General features: G+C 37.7%; 2 non-coding genes and 1 pseudogene across 2 annotated transcripts; all 3 read left to right on the top strand.

Annotated features, from left to right (window-relative positions):
* Positions 1-15,465: 15,465 nt before the first annotated feature.
* LOC147517353 (U2 spliceosomal RNA) lies at positions 15,466-15,665 on the top strand. Its single transcript, XR_015214531.1, has one exon. It is a non-coding gene; the product is annotated as a U2 spliceosomal RNA (small nuclear RNA).
* A 2,646-nt stretch (positions 15,666-18,311) lies between these two features.
* Positions 18,312-18,470, top strand: LOC147517352 (U1 spliceosomal RNA). The gene has a single exon (XR_015214593.1). It is a non-coding gene; the product is annotated as a U1 spliceosomal RNA (small nuclear RNA).
* A 1,491-nt stretch (positions 18,471-19,961) lies between these two features.
* On the top strand, positions 19,962-20,141 carry LOC147517351 (U2 spliceosomal RNA; annotated as a pseudogene).
* Positions 20,142-21,077: the final 936 nt, after the last annotated feature.

Below are 21,077 nucleotides of genomic sequence, written 5' to 3'. Positions count from 1 at the left end.
ATCCTAAAAGAATAATTAACATGAAATCAAAAATTGGATGCAAACGCATTGAAATTAACCTCAAATAATAGTTAACGAGATATTCGAAACTAGATGCAAATACATTGAACTAACCTTATAGAAAAATAATTAATGGTAAATTGGTAATTTTTAATTTATTTTCAGATAGAAATTGATGCAACTGCACTAAACTAACCTCAAATAATAATTAATGAGAATTCAAAAATTGGATATAAATTCATTGAACTAACCTCCAAGAATAATTAGAAGGAAATCAGAAAATGGATGCAAATGCGTTGAACTAACCTCAAAGAATATTAACAGGAAATCTAAAACTAGATGCAAATGTATTGAACTAACTTCAAAGAATAACTAACGGAAAATCTAAAGCTGGATGGAAATGCATTGAACTAACATCAAAGAATAATTAACATAAAACCGGAAACTAAGTGCAAATGCATTTAACTAACCTCATAGAATAATTGACGGGAAATCAGAAACTGGATGCAACAACATTTAACTAATCTTAAAGCATAGTTGTATTATATGTGGTGGGAATTTCACGACAATATAAATCAAATAATTAAATAAAATCTTCAAATTAACTTAACGGGTTTTTGGCTCCTGAATATCCAATTGACTAATTAATTCTTTTGTATTTGGTGTTTATCATATTTCTTTTTGTATGATCAGGAATGCATTGCTATTCAAGTAGCTTCAATATGATCCATGTCTTATTGGGTATTCTCACAAAACTTCAATAAAATTTTTATTATTAAACAACAAAATAATGATGTTGAAGGGCCACTTTTATTAGGGGTGGGTTCTTTCTTTTTAAGGAAAGAGGGGTTTTCAAGTTGCAAAAAATTAGGACAAGTGATGTATAGTTGCAAATATATTTAAGAATATTTTCATATAACGGTACCCATTTGTAGGATGGGTTTGAAAGCTAGTTTCTTCACATATTTGACTCTAAGACCTGAAATACACAAAAGTACATAAAAAGTACTAACTCTTATTTATTATAAACATAATTAGTCTAAATGTAATATTATTAAGGGGTTAAAACTACAGTTTTGGGCTCTTATCAATAATCTACATCATAATTTGTTGTAGGGGTATACGTTCGCGCGGTCCTACCAATTCAAAGTTCAAATCTTAAAATGGAACTAAGAGTAGTGTCGATTGTTTTTTTTTAAGAGAAAGGCCCCTGCCAGATTGAAAAATCAGAAGTTGAACAATATATATGGCTGGACTCCGACTGCAGTATATATGGTGTCCCTTCTTATGACAGATAATTGATTGAAGTTATTTCATGGATTGATGGAAGTATGGAACCCGGTCATCTCAGCAGTTCAAAACTTCAAAGTCAAGATAGCTATGTTTGACACTCAAGCAGCTCACAAAATGCCTCACTATATAACATGTCACGAACACCTGAATAGCATATTACATACATAGTACTAGTAGAACTTCGCCTGACATTGAAAATCCATTATGAAGACCATGAAACAATATATACCATGTTTTAATGGATTTTAGTTGAGTGAATACATTGGAAAAATTAGAAATAGGCAAATCTGTACAAGATGGTGATAGAGCTTCAGACTTGAGTACAAGTTGAAGTTCAATGTGAAACTGCATGAGAATGATTCTCCAGGGAAATGCAGAGATAGTTATCTTCAATTTGAATATGGTTCAGAAGTTAAAAATGTAGTATTTTGTGCAGGGGCAAGGAGTAAAAATTTTAAAGTTCACAGTACATTCTTTCAAAGCAATTTTCTATATCAAAGTCTCTTTGAAAATTTCTTCTCGGGATATTATCTGGCACTTGGGAATCAATGTACAAATTTAAGTGTGACTTTGGTCTTTTGTCTGGAAGACACCAAGACTGTATTTACGTGTCTGCTTGTGATTTTCCAAAATTTGTTTATATTTTTCATTTGGTGGTCCTAAAAATAAATCGAATTATAATGATGTTGTAAGACGCGCGCTTCAGGTTATGAGACTTACTTCAATCTGCATTTGTTAAATGTCCAAAACAATGTAAAGCACAATTATCTGAAGGCAACTCATTTGATCGGATAAGGAACATATCAAACGCATGAATATTCTCAAGTTTTATGTATACGCCAATATTTCAACCGCTTAGCTTGGGGTTACAGACCCCTTGTTCATTAATTCAATGTCTCAAACACAAGTGCCCTTCTTTGTCCTCACCCACAATGTCTTGAAGTCTAGCTTCAAAGGGGTACAAAGTAGTTGCAGCCATTATAAATCTCAAGAGCAGCCAAGAAATCAGCTGCCCGATTGTATTCTCTGAAAACATGAATGAAACCCACCTTTTGCATCCTAGATACAACATCTTTGATGACTACATAGATGCCCAAGCAGTACCAAGGCGCTAGTTCCTTTCCCAGCAAGATTTGAATTGCATTCATAGAGTCAGAAGTGTGATGTCTAAGAACACTTTTCTTAAGTATTCTAAGATCACACAATCTTACTAATGAATGAGAAGAGTGAATGAAGAAGATGAATTGAATCAAAGTTTTATTGATTGGCAATAAATGTTTACAATCTCTCTTTCTCTCTGTTTCTCTCTCCTATTTTTACAGTTTTTTAGAATCTAGATTGAATGGAAACATGAATCCCTTTATGATGCGCTTCTAGTCTTTATATAGTGTCCTCATTTGGCCTGGATCCAGTCAATCTTTGACATGTATCCCTTGCCTTTCTTTCTTGTTTCCCGCTTCTACCTGCAACATAATTTGAACACCCACGAGATTTACCAAGATATTGGCCTTTATGCCAATATCTCGAGTTTTAAAATATCAAAACGAACATGTTTATATGTACGATATTTGCCTACTACATCGCCCCCTCTCGAAATTTTGAAATTTCAACTTTTCGAGAAGCAATTATACCAAATAACGGATATGAAAACTATCGGACCCAAACAAACACCCGATCCAATATTTCAAAAAATATAAATTTAAACCTCTTTAGCTTCTTCAGTACACTTCCCAAACATATAATCTCTTTAGCTTCTTCAATACGCCGCCAAACACCTAAAAAAACTCTGGTTTTCTTCTTCTTCAACTTTCCAGAACTCATCTCTCTTGCAATCCATAAGGTATGCTCTTTCATCCTGCACTTTATTAATCTTTCTAACACATGCATTAATATACTTGTTTAAGTAATAATAAATACGATATTTTATCTTAGCTTTATTTGTTTACATCTGAATCACTTAATTTTGCATGTCTGCGTGTACTAATGCTTATGTAATGACATATATTACTACCTTGAACTTCTAAATATATAAAAGTTTAAATCTTTTTATTCCTACCTTAGTGTTTATCTTTTTGTTTGTTCTGGCTTTACTATCGACATGTATCACAATATTTCTGATATTACTTTATTCCGATATAACTCTATTCATCTGTATCTCCAATGACTTATATCGACCTTGCCGATACTACAATATCATGCAGCTAATAACATTATAAATATTGAAGTGTCGATATTAAAAATACCTTTGTCCTTCCTTCTTTGTGTATTGTCATTTCAATGGCCAGTGAAGATATCATCTCTAATGCTAGTCTCCCTTCTGAGGATACCATCTCGAATAGCATTCTTTCTGACGATATAATTCCTAACGATAGACCTTTCAGTCATAACTTCGCTTCGACTTCGAACAATAACTCTCGGCCCCATATTACATGGGACCTATCTTATGTTGTAGAAGGTATTCCATGCCATCCTTTTGCAACCACTGATTCTGAATCTGAACGTGATACCATAGAAGATACCAACCGATGGAGAACTGGCATTTGCAATTTCTTTATTAAACAACCCAATCTATCGTTAGTTCAAACTGCCTATCAAATTCCCTCTTCACTTTATCTACAACATTATGTTGGTAGTCGGGCTTTTACTCAATGCCAGAGCGGTACCAGGAATGGAATCATTATTACTGTCAGCCAACTCGCTACTGGTCTGAGATTTCCTCTATCCACCCTTGATCGTGAAGTACTGAACCATTTAGATATTTCTCCTGGTCAGGGCACTGGTAACTTCTGGCGACTGATGTTTGTATGTAATTATTATAACAGCCACCTTTCTCCCGATAAATATGTTGTTGACTGTATTAGGTTATCCGATATTTTTATGCACTATAGATTCTGTGAAAAGATTATCGGATACTTTTATCCCAAAAAACATATCCATCGAAACATTAAGGGTATTCTTAGAAAAAAACCGCAATAGTGACAAACAGTGGACCCAATATCCTATTGTTGTTTTAGGTAACTGGGAAAGTTCCGATAGCCCAGCAAATCCCCCTTTGAAACATCAAGTCTTCAACCCCACAGGTATGTCCTCCCTTTTCCTTTGTTTTCCTTCTTCAGCCCTCCGAACCCTTATCTAATTTCACTCTCATTTGCATCTTTTCAGTACTTCTACCTGATTTTGCCAAAGCTCGTGGTAATTCCGACAGAGTACTAAGGCTTTTAGAAGGAACTGAAGCCGATGTTGATATAAAAACAGGTGCCAATAAAGAAGGGAATCCCAAAGTTACTGTTCATCTGCCCGATATCTCCCACTATCGGGCACCTCTTTACATTCTCAAACATCGAGCTCTTCAAAAAATGGGTCAGTCGCTAACTACCCCTCAATCTCCTTTAAACGATTCCTCAGACAATCTACCTTTTATTATATCCTCCTTTGCTTTGCACGAATTGCCTCCTACACTTCCCAAAAGCTTCTACGATTATCTAGACAACACTTGTACCATGACTCCCAATCTTTTCCCTGACATTAAAAAAGAAGTTCCTGATTTTTATAAATATCCGATATTGCAAAATATATTTAATCAACATCTTTTATTGTATACAGATATGGCTCCTCGATTGCCGATGAATGCCAACACTGGTCATTATTTATCTGAGAAAGGGAAAAAGAAAACCCCAAATCCCTCCTCCAAACCCACTGCTGCTAATAAACAACCTGCTCCCCCTTCCATCCCTACCAATCCTCCTAATGTTCCTAAAAATCATCCTCCCTCTGCATCCCAACCCAATACCATTCCCCCTCTAACTACTAATGTTTCTTCTAAAAAAAGAAAAACTCACTCATGGGGTGAAAGTAGTCTTCCCGATGGTCAAAACCTTAACTCCTTTTCGTCAGCCGATGCTCATGAAATTTTCAGACCTAAATTTTACCTTGCTGATGGCAGCCCTATCCCTTTAAATATCTCTCTTTTCGAAGATACTCATAAGACTGAACTAGGTGTTGCTTTAGCTAGCAGCTCTATTCTTCCGAAAGACAAAATTGCTGCTCTCAACATTGACTCCTCTGAGCGGCTTACCGAGTTTTATGATCATATGGATATGGTATTTATATCTTATCTTCTTTTATTTCATATCAATCTCGTCTTTTACATTATACTTATCTACTTTGGATGTTTTTATAGGCGAAAGCACTTGTCATGGCTCAATTTGATCTGCTTCATAAGCAAGAATGCGAAATCGGGCACATTAGAAAAACTCTGACTACTCAGCGATTAGAATTCGACCGATTATCCCAAGAAAACAATGGGTTCCAGAAGGAAATTCGTCAACTGAAAGCTGCTATGAAGCAACAATCTGAGAAAGCCGAGAAAACGTTATCGGGTAAAGAGGCTGATCATGCCGAACTTGTGAAGAAAATGATTGATGATTTTGCTGCCGAAAGACAGAAAAGTGCAGAAGCCTCTGAAGCTGCCGATACTGAATTCAATAACATCATGGCAGCTGTTAATTTCCTTGGTGATAAGTTTGATATCTGCAAGCATTTTGTTCCCCGTAATATCCTTATGCAAAACAATATGCTTTCGGATGATGAAGATGAAGATACAGCTACTGTGGCTGATACCACCTCACAGCTTCCACCTGATGCTACTCAACCCACTGAGGCCACCTTATCTGATGTTGATGCACTTCTGAACAATCCTCTTTAAACTATCCTCTTTTTTCTCCAAAGTTGTAATTTGCTAACACTATATAGTTCTTGACTGTTCTAAATTCTTAGTTCCATTGATCTTTTGTTTTTGATACTTCAACATTATTTGTAATCTTTCCGTACTTGCATTCTATCGGCAATACTCAGAAAGAAAATACAATTTTCGATATCCTCAACTAAAATAATAGTATCGGCGATACTTAGAATTAAACCAGAAAGAAAATACAATTTTCAATGTCCTCAACTAAAATAATAGTATCGGCGATACTTAGAATTAAACCAGAAAGAAAATACAATTTTTGATATCCTCAACTAAAATAATAGTATCGGCGATACTTAGAATTAAACCAGAAAGAAAATACAGTTTTCGATATCCTCAACTAAAATAATAGTATCGGCAATACTTAGAATTAAACCAGAAAGAAAATACAATTTTCGATATCCTCAACTAAAATAATAGTATCGGCGATACTTAGAATTAAACCAGAAAGAAAATAAAATTTTCGATATCCTCAACTAAAATAATAGTATCGGCAATACTTAGAATTAAACCAGAAAGAAAATACAATTTTCGATATCCTTAACTAAAATAATAGTATCGGCGATACTTAGAATTAAATCAGTCTGCCAATTTACTTTTATCAAAGCACTACCACATACCTTTATTATCAACTGATCTTCCATGATTCCTTCTCTACAGATATCTTGCTTGATAGCTATGATCTTTTTACGCCTGATATCTGCCCCTATTTTTGATATCAGGACTTTTTGACAATACGCCTGAAATCAACATTTCTGCCAATCCCCAGACTTTCTTATGCCTGATATCTGCCACTGTTTTTTATATCAGGTCTTTTTGACAATATGCCCGATATCAACACGTATGCCGATACTAGGACTTCTTATGCCTAATATTAACATTTCTATCAATATTAGGACTTCTTATGCCTGATATCTGCCTCTGTTTCTGATATCAGGACTTTTTGACAATATGCCTTATATTAACATTTCTGTCAATATCCGGACTTTTTATGCCTGACATCTGCCTCTGTTTCTGATATCAGGACTTTTTGATAATATGCCTGATATCAATATTGCTACCAATATCAGGACTTTTTATGCCTGATATCTGCCTCTGTTTCTGATATCAGGACTTTTTGACAATATGCCTGATATCAATATTGCTACCAATATCAAGACTTTTTTATTCGACATCCGCCCTCGTTTTACGATATCGGGACTTTTTTTTAATATGCATGATATCAATATTGCTACCAATATCAGGACTTTTTGACAATATGCCTGATATCAATATTTCTATCGATACCCGGATTTTTACCACATGCTAACACCATATATATATATATATATATATATATATATATATATATATATATAAAATGAAATTTGAAACTTGAATCCCTTTATATTGAATTGAAAATTCATGCTACACATCTTAATTGCTCATGAAATTTGATAGAAAACAAGATCAGCTGGTATAAGTGGGTGTGGGCTCGTCATATCCACCCAAGACAAGCTGGCCTAGCTTGGAAACTGATTCATCGAGTGGTCCCAACTGATGACAGAGTGCAAAGAAAAGGAGTCCATCTTGCTTCGCGATGTAGGCTCTGTGAGAAGGAATCAGAAAGCGTGAAGCATATGCTCTGGGAGTGTGAAGAGGCTACGGCACTGTGGCAATGGGCATCGTCCTACTTTGGAGTAAAGCCCACAGGCTTCACCTTAAAAGCAATAATGGAGGCAGGAAGAGGACACAGCCAGATACGGCAGCAACTCTGGAATGTTGCGGCTATCCATATCATAGTCCAACTATGGAAAGCTCATAATAGCATTTTCGGGATGATGGGAAGCTAAACCAGCAAAGGATAAAATGTGAAGTCCTCAAAGGGGTAAGCACCGCTGGCATCCTTCTATCGGGGACAATAAGCAATTCTGCCATAGATCTTCAAATTCTGCACCAACTGAATATCAAACGAAGAGTGCGACCAGCGAGTAAAATCAGGGAAGTGTCTTGGATCCCTCCTGATATAGGGGTAGTCAAGGCTAACACAGATGGGTCGGCAATCGGAAATCCAGGAAATGGGGGTGCGGGAGTCATTTTTAGGAGCTATACGGCTGAAGTTCTGGGGACTTTGGTACAAGGTTTAGGGGTCACTACAAACTATGAGGCAGAAAGTTTGGCAGTGGTTTTGGCGGCCGAAACCACTACCAAACAAGGATGGCAGAAAATCTGGATAGAGAGTGACTCTATGGCAGTTGTCTTAGCATTCCAAAAAGGAGAAGTCCCATGGTGGCTGAGAGCACGGTGGTATAGAGCATCAAGGAGTACTGACTGGAAAATCTCGCATACACTCAGAGAAGCAAACTTCGGGGCAGATGCGGCAGCAAAACATGGAACAACTTTGCAAAAAGGAGAGATCTATTGGAGTCCCAATAGACCCCCCTTCATTAGGTCCCTAGAATGTCCTCACCGGACTTACTACAGATTTGATTTTTAGAGTCTGTTGTAAATCCATTTTGACTGAGTTGTATTCTTTTTTTACCAATTAATAAAACATCCTACTTGCATGCAAAAAAAAATGATAGAAATACCTTTACATTATTGATAGAATACCTTCAGATTACTGACATTCTGAGGTTTTGCTAACATTTCCCCATCAGCTTTCTTTAGATAATATGCTCCATTTACTCCCACTTTGTGGACAATGTATGGACCTTCCCAATTCGCTGATAACTTCCCAGCTCCTTTTCCTTTTGTCGCCTGTGTAACCTCTTTCAGCACTAGGTCACCTTCCTAGAAACTTCTTTCTTTTCCTTTCTTATTAAATGCTTTTCTGAGCTACCTATGATAAGAATCAAGCCTCATTCTTGCTTGCTCCCTTCTGTCTTCTAAATTTAAGATATCTACCTGCATCCCCTGATCATTCAATCCTTTTTCTACAAGCATTGTCCTTGATGTCAACACTACCATCTCGGCTGGAGTTACAGCTTCCATCCCATAAGCTAACGTAAATGGTGATTCTCCTGTTGCTACTCTAGGGGTTGTTTTGTATGCCCACAACACACTATTTAACTCATCAACCCACAAACTTTTCTTATCTTCCAGCTTCTTTTTGATGTTGTCCATAATGGTCTTATTCGTTGCTTCTGCCTGCCCATTCCCTTGAGCATAATAAGGTGCCGATGTAAAGTGCTTGATCTGATACGATTCCAAAAAATCTTTCACTTTTCCCCCAATGAATTGAGGTCCATTATCCGATATAATAGCATGCGGCAACCCATATCGGCAAACCACCCTTCCAAACAAAAACCCAATAATGTCCTGCTCCTTAACATGTTGCAAAGCTATCACTTCTACCCACTTAGTGAAATAGTCAGTTACTGCTAAGATGAATCTCTTCCTTCCTCTTCCAGGTACGAGAGGTCCTACAATGTCCATCCCCCATAACACGAACGGCCATGGGTTCGAAACACAATGTAACTACTCTGCTGGCACATGAATGGCATGTCCATGTTTCTGACACTTACTACACTTTTTTGCATATCGCAAACAATCTCGCCTCATTTGTGGCCAAAAATCCCCTGCCTTGCAATCTTAGAAGCCAACGATCTTCCTGCCGAATGATTGCCACATTCTCCTTCATGCATTTCTGCAATAATTTTCTGAGAATCTTCTGCCGATACACATTTTAAATGTGGTCCCCCTAGATTTTTCCGATATAACTGATCATCTATTAGTAGATATCTTTCAGCTCCTCATTTTATCCTTCTAGCCTCATTCTTATCTGCTGGCAACATTCCTTGTGATAGAAATAGCACATAATTGTTCATCCATGACGCCCCCAGTGTATCTATTTCCATTATCTCTGTGTGTCTTATATTAATACTCGGAATTTGCTGTACAACAATCACCCTTCCTCATTTTCGAGCATCGCAGCCACATATGCTAATGCATCAGCATGTCGGTTCTCACCCCTATCGAGATGCTGAAAAACAATATTCTTGAAATCCTTGAACTTCATCCTCACCAAATTTAGATAATCTATCATGTTATCACATTTTGCTGCATATCCTCCATTGATTTGGCTTACCACTAACTGTGAATTACTGAAAACCGATAAGTCTTTGACATTCAACGATTTAGCCATCTCCAAACCTGTTATTAGAGCCTCGTACTCAGCTTCATTATTAGAAGCGTGAAAACCTAACGTAACTGCTGTCTCGATTCTTTGGTTTTCTGGAGTTACCAGCACAGCGCCGATCCCACATCCCTTTTGCCCTAATGACCCATCTACAAAAAGTCTCCATCCCTTTGTTCCTACCCAAGGATCATCCTCATCCATTGCATTATCACTCTCTTGTACCAATAAAAGATTCTCTTCTTCAGCTTTCCATTCTTCATCTTCAGCAGAAAAATCTGCTAAGAAGTCAGCCAAAACTTGGCTTTTCTCCGATATTCTATTTTTATATTCAATCACAAACTCATCAATAAGAACCGACCACTTCGCCATCCTCCCCGACTTAGCTGTCTTAGCTAAAGTTTTCTTCAAAGGAAGATTTGTCATTACTACTATTGAATGGGACTGAAAATAAGGCTTTAACCTTTGAGTAGAATATAAGATAGCTAATGCATACTTTTCTAACATTGAGTATCGAGTTTCAACTTCAAGCATTGTTTTAGATTAAAAATACACAGGCCTCTCAACTCCGTCTTCCACTTTGACTAGTACTGAGCTTATAGCAAAATCCAAGATTGCGAGGTATAAGAACAGCGTATCGCCTTCTTCTGGTTTTATCAAAGTTGGTACTTCTTGCAGATACTTTTTTAACTCGGTGAATGCGAGTTCGCATTTGTCATCCCATACAAATTTTATATTCTTCTTCAACAGTTTGAATAAAGGTTTACATCTATCAGAAGTTCGATATATAAACCTATTCAACGCTACAATTCTGCCTGTAAGCTTTTGAATCTGCTTCCTTGTGCTGGGTGAAGGCATCTGCTGGATAACTCGAATCTGATCTGGGTTAACATCAATTCCTCGTTTTGTGACAATATATCCGAGGAATTTTCCTGAACTTACCCCGAAAGTACATTTTCTCAGGGTTAAGCTTCATATTAAACTGGTTAAGCTTCATATTAAACTGTCGGAATATCTGGAACACCGTATTCAAATCTTGAACATGGTTAGACGCCTTCTTTGATTTGATGACCATATCATCTATATATACTTCCACAATATGTTTAATCAGATGTTTGAACATCTTTTCAACCAACCGCTGATATGTATCCCCAGCATTCTTCAATCCGAATGGCATTCAAATGAAACAATAAAGACCCCCTTCAACCATGAATGCTGTTTTCAATTGATCTAATATTGGCATAACAATCTGAAAATACCCGGAATGACCATCGCAAAAACTCAACAATTCGAATCCAGCTGTCTTATCCACCAGTTCATCAATTCTAGGCATCGGATATTAATCCTTCAGGCATTGCTTATTAACATTTGTAAAATCCACACATATACGAACCTTGCCATTCTTTTTCGAAACAACCACAATGTTTGCAACCATTCTGAATCATCGATCTCTTTAATGATTCCACATTCCAGCATTTTCTGAATTTCATTTTGTACTGCTTGCGCGTACATCGGCCTAACCCTTCTATGACGCTGATGAACTGGGATTGCTCCTTCTCGCATATTCAATTTATGGGAACATATCTGAGGGTTAATACCAGGAAGATCAGCCATCGAACAAGCAAATACATCTTTATTCTCCTTTAGAAACTCAATTAAATCACTCTTGATTTATGAACTCAACTTGTTCCAATGAAAGTGAAACAACTTTCATTGTTTTCTCCAATATTGATCTTCTACACTTCTTCCATTGTCTTACTTAGGATTATCTCATAATCTATTTTTGCTACTGATGTAAACTAAACCTCCTCCTGATGACTTTTACTATCGGACTTTGGAACTGAATTTTCCATTAATTGCTATCTGGCGACTTCCGAGACGCCCCCAGTTTCTACTTGCTTTTCTTTCATCATACCCTTCACAGTAACAAAATTGCACTTCTCGGATTCTGACTGGTCTCCTCTTATCTCATGTGGCCCATATGCTGTCAAAAATCTGATAACTTGATAAAAAGTGCTCGGAACTGCTCTCATAGCATGTATCCATTTCCTTCCCAAAATAGCATTGTGATCTGAATGATGCTTTATGACTATGAATTTAGTCATAATGGTCTGTGGGCCTGCCCTTACTAGCAATTTGATTTCGCCCGCTGGTCTTGTTGAGGTTCCATTAAAACCATACAAATTGAACTGTGGTTCTTTTAAATGGGATTCATCGAATCTGATACCGGTATATGCTTTCCAAAATAAAATATTTACTGAACTGCCACAATCGACCAATATCTTTTGGACATCATACCCTGATATCCTTAAAGTGATTAGCAAAGCATTGTCATGAGGTAACATTACCTTTGATAGATCGTCGGGTACAAACATAATAGCTCCAGGTATACTTGCGATATGAGAGCAGGGTCTACTGGGATTGGTTCCACATTGACTTCCAGCACCTCTTTCCGTCGATATCTTTCGAATTTTGTCCCTATGATCTTCTTCTGTGGAATAACTCCCTTATATATCATGTTAATCACCCCTAAAGGCTTATCATTCATCACCGCCGCCACCTCTGGTCTGGCATCAGCTCTAAACTCCCTGAGCTTTCCCTCTCTCATTAATCGATCCACTTCCCTAAGCAATTGAAGACATTTGTTTGTCTCATGATTCTTCACCTTATGAAAATTACAGAAAGGTTTATCTTCTATCTCCCGAGGTTTATGAGTCGGATGTTGGAAGTAAGGCTCTTTCCCTACCCTTCTCAAAATGTCTTCTAATGTAGTATTAATAGCGATATAATTGGATGGGTCCAACTCTTCTCTTAATCACCTTTCGAACTTCTTCTTTTGTGAAGATTGACCGTCAACTTTTGAGTAAGAATCATTCGCCTTCCGCTTTTCGGATTTATGATGGGTCTCTTCTTTTGCTGAATTGCTTGCCTCAGATACTTGCAACACAGGTTGAATTAAAGCTGATAAAATACCTTCTTCAACTTGCACGTCTTTCTCGGCTTTATCATATAACTCTCTAAGAGTTTTAATCTCCTTTCGAAGCATATACTTGTGCATATCAGACGTAGGAATGAGCCCTGTCTAAAAGGCCATTACTGCCGTCATTTCAAATTCGTCCAAATGTTCTACTAGCTGCGCCTCTGCCTTGAATCGTGACAAGAATCCTTTTAGAGATTCCTTCTTTCCCTGCTTTAATTGGAACAAAGCCGATACCTGCTTCGGTTTTACTCGCTGATGGCTGATGGCCATAGTTGGTCAGAAATTTTTCTTCAATCTCCCTATAACTTCATATTGAACCCTCTTGTAAAGAACAGAACCACTTCAATGCCTTTCCCTTTAAACTTGAAGAAAAAGATTTGCATAACAATGAATCCAAAAATGCAGTTCCCTTATATATCGAAAACTGATGCCGATATGCGAAAAGATGGTCCATCGGATCCGACGATCCATCATATTGTATGAACTTGGGTAACTTAAACTTCGGTAGAATAGGCATCAACTCAATACTTTGATGTATCGGATTTCTACTCATATCATCCGCTAACTTTCTTATTGATGCTGAAGTTTTCTCAAGCCCTTGATTTCCCAGTTGCTTTATCATCATTTCTTGTATCATCTCCTTTGTGTTAGGTTGTGGTATCGGAATTTCCGATATTGGAGATACTTCGGCAACTCTTTCCTTTCTTGTTGATCCTTTCCAGTATAATGACTACCCGACTTTGAACTACATTCCTCCTCGTCTTCCTCATGAAGATCTCTTACTGCATTACTTAGACCTCCCTTCTTCATCTCTTGGTTCTCTTTAAGTAAAACAGCATTCAGTCTTTCCACCTCTTTCAATCTTTTCAATACTTCTTGAAGTGAAACTTCACCCTCAATATTTTCTTCCTGTAACCTCCGACTTACAGAAGTTCTTGCATTCCTTGTATGTGATTGATTATCATTATCTATTCGCTTGCTATTCGCTTTCTTTCTGGGAGCCATTATAATCCACTTCTCACTCCTTTTTCACACTTCTTTCACTCAAATTCAAAGAAACACTTCAGATTCTTGATCGAAGAAAAAGAAAAGCCAAGTTTTTCTTGTCCTCGATGCACAGACGGCGCCAATGTGATGTCTAATATAAGAACACTTTTCTTAAGTATTCTAAGATCACACAATCTTACTAATGAATCAGAAGAGTGAATGAAGAAGATGAATTGAATCAAAGTTTTATTGATTGGCAATAAATGTTTATAATCTCTCTTTCTCTCTGTTTCTCTCTCCTATTTTTACAGTTTTTTAGAATCTGGATTGAATGGAAACATGAATCCTTTTCTGATGCTCTTCTAATCTTTATATAGTGTCCTCATTTGGCCTGGATCCAGTCAATCTTTGACACGTGTCCCTTGCCTTTCTTTCTTGTTTCCGCTTTCTACCTACAACATAATTTGAACACCCACGAGATTTACCAAGATATTGGCCTTTTTGCCAATATCTCGAGTTTTAAAATATCAAAACGAACATGTTTATAAGTACGATATTTGCCTACTACAAGAAGCAACTAAAATCTTTCGTTTTTGGATCAATTCACAGCCAAGTAATCCTTCATAAATGGCTTTCATCTCTTCATATAACATTGACCTTGTTCCTCCTGAGCCAGTGTATGCAAGAAGTACTTCTCCATTAGAGTCTCTAATAATAAGACCTCCAGTACCAGTGTGATCATCAGTCAGTGAAGCATCAGAGTTGAGCTTGACATTAGTGTCATCATCCGGTTTGATCCATATGCAACTAGATTAATTGACCACATTGTTTGTAGGAAGCCTTGATGTTGTCCAAGAGAGACTTTGCATCTTGATTGAGTCTCACCTGAATTAAAAGTTCCTGCAGATAGACCTTCATGGTGTTAATGAGATTGGTACAGACAATCTGCCATGGCAGTACGTGATTTCTGTTCAAAGCGTCTTTGGTTCCTCTCATTCCAAATGGAGCTTATAGTTGCACAAGTAAAAGCATTGAAAATCTCAGCTAGCTGTTGATGAGTTAGAGCTGCAGATTCTCATGATATGATACCACTCACTGTTTGAGTTCAGAGTTGTTGGCTACCTTCTTCGTTATTGTTAGGGATCGGACCTCAGTGCTAGTTGTAAATTTTATACATTCTCTTTGTTTTCCCATTATGAGGGTTATGTCCCACACTTCCTACTTCAAACGTGTATGGGAGGACCACCATTATGAGGGTTATGTCCCACACTTCTTACTTCAAACGTGTATGGGAGGACCAACTGGTATAAAATCAGACATTGGACATTCAACAACTCATACCTAGCTTTCTCGGCCTTTTGGCTAAGATCAAGTGTAGTATCTGTTCTTATCAGTTTAATATCTGATATGTGAGGCAATGGCTCGCACGATATTAAATTAATTTTTGACTGGGGAGGTCTGCCACAATAGCTTGTTATTGAGGCCTTCAAGAGTCGCCTATGCATGTTGCACTACTGCTTGGGCTTGGAGGCACACCCTACCAAATCAAATGGAAATTTGTTGTATTTAAGAATGAATATCTCCTTGGAAGCAGTAAGAGTTCTTCATACTTTGTTCTTAGACTGCTTGCAAGGGATTTTCCTAGACACCTTTCCTACCACCGCAACCTTCCAAAGTCTTTCCAGTGTACTCCTAAACGTACTTGAGCATACTTTTAACTAATGTTTCCTCAAAAAAAACTTGTTGCTATTGATCAAGCACAACCTTTCATAACAAGGGTTGGATTAATTTCTCAGGAGAGCGCTTTTGTGGTTCTCGAGTGTGGTCCTTACCTCTTTCTCTGTCTACTCCTGTGGATAACTTCATAGAGCAAGGTACCTGAGCCATGCTGACATAGTTCGGTCACCATTGCTCTGAGTTTGCCAAACCTACTACTAGCATTATATTGTTCGTCTTGGGAGTGCTGGTAATGAAGACAATCATGCATATGCATTTGCAGGAGGCACGTGGACCCGAACACCTCCACAAATTCCTGCACAAGCCTTCGAGTTCTTGGACAGCCTATATATATATATATATATATATAATAAAAAGCAATGGTGTGGAGCCCACAGAGACTCCATCCAATGGTTGCCATTGTCTTTTCTAAGTTGTGACATGGCAGATCCAAGTGTTTGGAGAGTTTGTGTAATTTTATTAAGTGTAATCAATACTATGGGATCTATCCAAAAATCAACCAAAAGTCAACAATCAAATTTGGACTTATAAATTGTTGGGCTAGCCCATAAACCGTTAAGCCCAATTGATTTGGGCTTATAGATAATGGGTAATTGGGATGGCCTTGCGGCTGTATTTATAAATTGAGTTGTTTCGCTGGTCTTGTGCCGAATATTTTACGCCTAAGATGCGCGGTTAATGCTTATGAAAGGCGCGATGAGTTGTCGGGATAATGTCGCAGGCGCGTCGAGGTCTCGCGGGCCGTAGGCACGGGCATACCCTAGTATATAACAAAGAAGAGAGGAGTGGGATGACAAATTCCACCTCATAAGGTGATATTTGGTCACGCCTAGATTATTTTCTTGGGGTGAGTTAACAAATTTTTTGGGGTGAGTTTAAAAAAAATTCTCATCTCACCCACCCCACCCAAAAAAGTGTGGACTATTTTTGGGCTGAACTTTTATGAGATGTTGGGCTCTGAAAAAATGAGTAGAGGGAGGGGGCGGGTGTGAGTCGGGCCAAAGCCCGGCGTCGACGATATATGTGTCGATCGGGGCGGATGCGCGCCGCCGAAGGCGCATGATCCGTGTCATCACGGGGGAGGGGATCGCGGCGTCCGAAGGCGAGAAATTATATCGATGATGTAATGTCGTGACGGGAGGGGATGCGATTATTAGAAGACGCGCGATCGTATGGTCGCGACGCGGGCAAATACTAGTATATATATATATATATAGTGAAACGCTTGAAATGCTCAGACAACACCTACTGGCTACTGTTAGAGCTTGGTTTGTGACACAAAAAAAAAAAATCTTTGTTTTTCTTGTGTGAGAGATTGTATTTTTACGCAAATGAAAATGAATTATCTTAAACTGAAACGTGACCTAGAAACGTACTGTGAGAGGGTCAATAACGAACAGAAACTCTGAAGTAGCTTATCCTGAAGCAATATTCTACATGGAAGTATGAAACTATCTCTAGCACACATAAATCAGGAATTCAGAGACAGGATTTTAAGCGTCACTTTGGACTTTTTGTCTAGGAAGGCAGTCAATGTAATCTTTTAATCAGAGGCGACTACGTTTATAATTCTTTGTGTTCTTTTCAAAATTTGTAATAATATATATATATAATTTTGTGGGTTGTGCCTTTGTGGTGTTACTGTAAGGGACGTCCGGGGTTCAGGTTAAAAGAATCACTAATCCACTCATCTCAATCTGGGTTTCTTGAATGTCCACAATGATGATACATAATTATCTTAAAGGCTACTCATTAGAGTGGAAAAAGGAACTAATCGTATGTGCAGCAATGCCTCACACGATACTAACTTAACTTTTGAAGGGAGGGAGTCCGTCATAATAGCTTGCTATTGGGAATTTTACCAGTTGCCAATCTTTGCACTAGTGCTCGGGCATAGTCTTTACATCATAATACTAACGTGATCACTAATGTACCTAATTAGTGCTTTCTACGCTATGATTTCGGTACTATAAGAAAGACAACAACGGGCATAACCAGTGAACATTTTTTAATCCAATCCTTGTTATTAAATAACCAACAAAGCTTTAACACTAGGAAGGGTCACTTTGCCATTTAACTATTCCACCTCTGGATGCCAAAACAGATCATAAATATTGGACTGTAATACACTGATGAGCTACAGTTATGGAGCAATGTTCTTGTGCCAGAAAAAAAACCAGTAAGCTTTCCAGATTGGATAACGTGCGATCTTGGGCATAATGTAATTATGTAAACCATTTCAACTTCTTTGTTTTGTCACTTGATTTACATGAATAATATATAGGAGTGTCTTAGAGTGGCGTACTACAGGTATGGCGTTCTCGTTGTGCTTTACTTAGTCATGTAGACAAACTCTTTGCTGAATTGGGATTTAATCCCACATGGGAAAGCTACTGAATGGGATATCCACAGATCGATGCATATAAACACACCACAACCAGCATTGAAATATACTTACCTGGACGGGGTCAATGGGCAATCAAGAAGGTTTATGGCCTAGGTTAGTGACCTCCATTGCACTAAGGAGTGGTGCTCGCCTAAGATATCTCCAAGTGGGATAATCTACGTCATAATTTGTTGTAGGGGGTTCGCGTTCATGCGGCCCCTACCAATTTAATGTTCAAATCTTAACCAATTGTTTTTCTATAAGGTTACATATCTGATTTCATGTATTTTTTTAATCTCATGTTTTGTTTTATGAACATGGAAATATTGATGCAGAATATGGGTAAAGCTTTGGCTCTTTGCAAGTAATTCAGTACAAAATGGCAGCTGGTTTCTGGTAGTGGGATGAACAAGAGTTTCTTAGTTGTAATACAAATAGTTCTTGATCTAATTGATTGGATTATACTTGTAAACATTAGGTTTAATTTGGATTATACTTGTAAACATTAGGTTTAATTTGAGCAATGGCTACTCTATTAAGTTATGACTTGGGAGCAATACCTCAAGTGTAAGGTATTATGTTTTTGGACCTCTTTTTGAGCCTATCAGCGGCAACAAAGATGAAATCGATCAAAACCAAAAACATTGCCATCTTCCCACATACATTGGTGTGGAAAGTTTTGTTTTCCTCATCAGAAGCTATTTTTTTTAGTTCATATCTTTTATTTGGAGCCTCGTAATAACATTAAGAATCGATCTTTGAAACGTTGGTTAGTGAAAATAATACCCAATCATTCAGCAGGGTGGAGAAGTCCAAGCTGCACATGAATTTGGGTAAGGAGAGGAAGATATTAGCTGGACTATAGGCCGAGAAAGACCTTACAAAGTTGTTAATGAATCCCCTCAAGTGGAGACTGAATGTTGTTAGTATTTGCTTGTTCGTGCAAATGACTGAAATAAGCGGAAGAACTGTACTATACTTAATAAATAGAACTCCGCCCTTGACAAAAGTTTAGATGTACGTGGAGCTATTACTAGCAAGGCGTTTCTCCATAGTGATAGTGACAAACTGATCTTCAAGGGAAATGCGTAGTTTATATTATCTTGAATTGAAACAGGTCTAGAAATCAAAGATGGGCAAGGAGTAGGGACAAACGTGAAGGTATGTTCTCCCAAAGCATTGTTCAACATCAAAGTACGTTTTGTGTTCTCAAGGTTCACGGCCCGACGTAACCATATTTCAACTAGCACTCGTGTACAAGAGCTATTATTATCTTGTCGTGTGGTTTTTTGGATTTTTAACATTTAGATTTAGTGGAAGTGAAAAACACCAATGGTATAATTGCAAAAAGCATCAGGTTATCAGACTTTATTCATCTTAATTTGGATTTATTGACTGTCCAAAACAATGTAAAACACAATTATACTGAGACTTCTCTCTGTGTTCCTCTGCACACTCACATCCGTGGATCCGATCGTTTTTTCTTAGGATATAAGCGACAGTATATACATTTGATCAAATGGTTCACTACCACTCCGATTATATATGTCAGATTATCAATTTAACATCAAAAGCTTAATGCCACTCGTACAGATTCTTTTAGTTATCTCTCATCTGATTATCTCAACTATGTGTTTACTCCCACAACGACTACTTAAAAAATATATTAGTAGAAATTAAGGTAGAAACACAAACCACTTCCAATTCACAATTCATACCTTTCTCGGCCTTTTGGCTAAGATCAAGTGTAGTATCTGTTCTTATCAGTGTAATATCTGATATGTGAGGCAATGTCTCACACGATATTAAAGAATGGTCAATGGTCTGCCAAGCTATTGAGACCTTCAAGAGTCGCCCATGTGTTGCACTACTGATTGGGCATGTCTCACCCTATTAAATCGAAATAAAGTTCAAACTGTGAGTGCTAACCTCAATAACTAATATGTACAACTGTGATTAGGTCAACTAAACAACCTCAACTATTTAGGGGGGACTCACGAGTCAAACTAGTTTCAGAACTTGTTCTCAGGGTATGGAGACACAAATGGATTCTTGTATCTAAACCAATCTACCACCCAGTTTGCTCTGTATTACCTCACTGGGGGTGTGAGTCTCGATCCTGTTTCTTCAACGGTATACATGACCTATTTCTCCCTTGCAACTAGGTATGACATGTCTAAATCAAATATTTTTGTCATCTCACAAGTGCGACCTCAATGGAGAGGAACGGATTCACTTTACGCCACCTAAGAAGCTATATATGTAGTCAGTCTATCTGGCCCAAAGGCTAACATCAATCGCCCCAAGGATTTTGACCAGGAGCCATAAGCTCATAACCAGCTCCAGAAATACCAATTACAGCAACCTTTAGTGAATAAAATTTCAACTAACCAACATGTTTAAAGTTGTGACTTGTAATCTGCTTAACCTAACATTCCACCAAGATTCTGCGACTGAGCAATGTGCCATGCATATTACATAATGTGTAGCCAAGTTAAGCAATTAGCGTTCGGTGACTGAAGTTTCTGCCAACTATATGTGCCTGGAGTGAGGTCAAATTCAATCCCATTCACTAGACTAACTTGCAGCAAAATTTGCCACCGACTTACATCGGCACCAGAGCACTTAAATTGGAGTGATCGAGGACTTACATCCCAAAATTATGTTACTGTAAGCTCTCTGATATTGTCTAATGATTTTCTATCTTCAAGATTGTTGGAAAAAGTGAAAAACTAAAAAATGTAGAGTCCAGTGGACTACTTTGGAGTCACGGACCAAATAGGGCACTCTATATCAGCCTTGCAACAAGAGTAAAGTGGAAGTTCTCATT

Source organism: Coptis chinensis, chromosome 2 (assembly GCF_015680905.1).
Source record: "Coptis chinensis isolate HL-2020 chromosome 2, ASM1568090v1, whole genome shotgun sequence".
Lineage (NCBI taxonomy): Eukaryota > Viridiplantae > Streptophyta > Magnoliopsida > Ranunculales > Ranunculaceae > Coptis > Coptis chinensis.
Note: the sequence above shows the minus strand (reverse complement) of the source record. Positions and strands in the feature narration are given on the sequence as shown.